Source organism: Mastomys coucha, unplaced genomic scaffold (genome assembly GCF_008632895.1).
Source record: "Mastomys coucha isolate ucsf_1 unplaced genomic scaffold, UCSF_Mcou_1 pScaffold16, whole genome shotgun sequence".
NCBI lineage: Eukaryota > Metazoa > Chordata > Mammalia > Rodentia > Muridae > Mastomys > Mastomys coucha.
Genome location: NW_022196898.1, coordinates 47,122,445 through 47,126,261, shown reverse-complemented (window position 1 = coordinate 47,126,261; position 3,817 = coordinate 47,122,445). Strand labels below are relative to the sequence as shown.

General features: G+C 39.8%; 1 protein-coding gene across 2 annotated transcripts in view; it reads right to left on the bottom strand.

The window, feature by feature from the left end:
- The window catches only part of Wars2 (tryptophanyl tRNA synthetase 2, mitochondrial), a 76,484-nt gene that overhangs the window by 9,475 nt on the left and 63,192 nt on the right, over positions 1-3,817 (bottom strand). The window lies entirely within an intron of this gene.

Genomic DNA, 3,817 nt, shown 5'->3' with positions numbered 1-3,817 from the left:
TATAGGATTGGTAAAGATCTTTTCCCAATTTGTTGGTTGCCATTTTGTCCTACTGACAGTGTCTTTTGACCAGGCCCATTTCAACTTCTGATTTTCTAGTCTCAGCCTTTTCTCTTCTTTGTGTCCTCAAATTCTTGGGAAACATTCATTAGATGATCCCTCTGTTTATATAGAACTTACCAAATTTCTCCCAAGAGTTAATTTCTCTTTCTTTTTAAAATTTAAAATTATTAGTATTAATATTTTAAGTAGTAATTAAATAACTAGGTTAATTAATAACTGAATATTAACTATTAATATGTGGTTTTGGCAGTACCTCACATATACTCGGAAAGTGTTCACACACTACACTACCCCACTCTGAAACTAATTTCTTCATCTGGAAATAGGACTATCACTACCTGTCCTACAGAGCATCATGGGAATTTGATATACTTAACAGCTATTAGGATACTTGGAGAATACTGCTCAACACTTGTAGATCCTTCCTTCTCTCCCCTCCAAGGGCATGCCCAGTGGCACTGCCTAGAACTGCTGCATTACAAGTATTTAAAAAAAGTATTGACTGTAAATACACTGTGTATCTCTATATATGTATACATATATAGGAAGAGACAAAAAAATAAAGAAAAATAAATTTTTACTTAATATATGTCCAACTATTTATTCTTCCTTCTCCCCATCTACAACTCTTGCCATGGTCACCCCAACTCTCTTAAATTCATGGCCTCTTCTTCTATAATTGTTATACAATGTAGACTCAGACACACGGACACAGACAAAGCACACAGATAGACACAGACATACATACACTCTCCCTACTGAGTCCATTTAGTGTTGCTCCTACACATGTGTTTAGGACTGACCAGTCAGGGCTGAATGACTCTCAGGGGCTTGTCTTGAAGCAGAGTGATTTTCCCTCCCTGAGTGGCTATTAACTGCCTATAGCTCTTCATCTTGGGTTGAAGCCATGTAAGACTTCTCCCATTCATGCTGGTATGTCATCTGGTGATGCTATTGTGTAGGTCTTGTTTAGGTGACCATTTTGTTGAGATGTCACAGGTACAGCGTCCCTGCTGAGTCTAGAAGACATTATTCAGCAAGCAGCAGGCCTTCTGCTTCTCTATTTAAAATTAGAGCTATTTAAAATTGGGCATTCGGATAAATAAGGAACACGTAAATAAAAATTAAGAATTTGTTGCTATTTTTGAGTTTTGTTTTTCTTCATGTATTTGTATCATTATTTTGTTGGTGTAGAGACTGAGTCTAGGGCTTCATGTACACTAGATAAGCTCTCTACTCCTGAGCTACATCACCTACACTCTTTTTGCTCTTATTTTGGGACAGGGTCTCATTAAGTTACTCAAGCTAGCCTTGAACTTATTCTGTAACCCAGACAAATCTTGAACTTGTGACCTTCCTGCCCAGCCTGATAAACAGCCAAGATCACAGACCTGCACCTCCAGGCTTGGCTTAAATTTCTGTTATTTATCATGCTCTCCAGATAAGATAATCTCAGCTCTCCGTGCCTGGGTTTCTTAAACAACTCCTATGGAAACAATTACATAGGTCTTTTATAAGCCTATCTGAAGCAGCTTCTCTGTTCATTTCCTAGCGTTCTCTGGCTTATCACAGCACTCACTCTAATGTTGACTTTGACAGAAGCAAATATAAAACCTATATCAAACTTGCATCAGTATTGTATAAAGAGGCCACATAGATTTTCAGGTGCCTAGAAACCACAGATGTTTCACCCGTCCTTCAATCTGTCAACCTACCTGTGTTTATAATATAAATAGTCCTAGACATTCTGGTTATGGCTTTTCCCAGATAGAGAAATACGTGAAACAAAACAAAAACAAATAGAGAACCCCCAACTGCACAGGTGGTCTAGCATGAGACTAGACAGAGGGTAATGCTGGGCTGCTTCTTTTAGAAAAGGGAAATGCAGATGTCCACATCTGTAATCTAACCATGCCTTTAGATTTGGCAGATAATTTCTAGGCTAAGGAAGGAGACCCCATCTTGAAGTAGATGATTGCCTGGTTTTATAGAAAAACATTTTAATCTATTTACCTGAGTAAAGAGTCTCTACAAATCAGAATGGAACAAGAGCCTTAGCACTAGCGCCCGCCCTCCTTTGTGAAGCTGGGAGAAGCACTATTCTATGCTCATGAGACCTACAAAGCTAAGGAGGAACGCTGCAGGATGGGAAAGAATGCCTACCTGGAAACACTTAGGACTCTTAGGAGTAAAGCCTGTTGACATTGGAGAGAGACTGAAACAGAGAAGAAGCCAGCACGAAACTCTCAGGGATACCCGCCACATCTGAACCATTGACAGTTTTTGTGTACGATACTAGGATATTTGCAACCCCAGGCTTGACAGATCTTAGAACTCTACTTCACTGATATCAGCCTTCTAACAGTGTACTCCTGTATCTAGAAATCATAACTGCCTATAGCACTTCATCTGGGGTTGAAGCCATGTAAGATTTCTCCTATTCACGCTCGTAAGTCAACTGGTGCTGTCATTATGTAGGTCTTGTTTACATGATCATATTGTTTCATCCATGTGCTATCAGTCCTATGTAATTTGCTCAATAACCTGCAGAAGTGTTCCCTGTTAATCTAACTTAAAAGGACTGCTACATGTACATATAGCATACTGCTAAATCATACTTTATCAGCAGTATATATGTGTGTGTGTGTGTGTGTATGTGTATATGTATATATTATATATGTGTATGTATATATGTATGTATCTATCTATAACTATATCTATATATATATATAAAATCATTTTGCCAATTAGACTTTGGGCAATTGATAAAAATATATCTCAGTTGCCTTTTATCACAGTTTTAACTTTTACAGCTTCAGTTCTGTGCTCTAAAAACATACATAAAATCCTAGAAATAAGCAATGTTTTAATATGTGCATCGTTGCTTTAATGTATCACTACATTAATATGCCCATCACAGTAAGCAATGCACTGCCCTTCCCTGCCTGTTGTCAGCCATCAATCAGCACTTCCATGATGAATATGCACCTTGACAGGCGCCTGAGCTCTCAGATCAGTGGGTGCAGCCTCACAGGGACTTCTTGACAACATACTGGTCCCAAAGCACACACAGTGCTGCTGGCAATTCAGATACTCGGAAGGGAAGCAGTGAAAAGATGAGCACTGTCAACTTAAGGAAAAGGAAGCAATTGTGTGCTATGATTGCTAAAATCTATAGTAATATGTCTGAAAAACCTCAAAGAAGTAAAGAATTATGTTCCTGTTAATTCTACCAAACTAAGAAAGCATGATAAGCACTTGCCCCTCTCCTTCAGCTCCATGGTGTCATCTAACAGCATGACAAGCAAGATAGGTACAGCATAGCACAATAAACTTGGCACTGCACCTGGGCACGGCCTCTAATTCCAGCTACATAGAGGCTAAGGCAAGAGGAACACATATTTGAAGGCTGTATGAATTCACATAGAGTGAATTCAAGGCTGTTCTGAACAACTTAGCCAGACTCCATCTTTGAAGTCAAAACACAAAAGGGGCCTGTAAATGTATCACAGTGGTAGGGTGCTTGCCCGGCAAGCGGGAGGTCTGAAGTTCAATCCCCACTACAGAAAACAAAACAAAACAGATGCATGTAGAGAGCACCCAATCACATGACTGCCACACTAGATGAGCACTGTACCTGTTCTTGCGTCCTATTGTCCCTTCCTCCTTGTCTCCCTTCTCCCCCTCCCCCTTTTCCCTTCCCTTCCCTTCCCTTCCCTTCCCTTCCCTTCCCTTCCCTTCCCTTCCCTTCCCT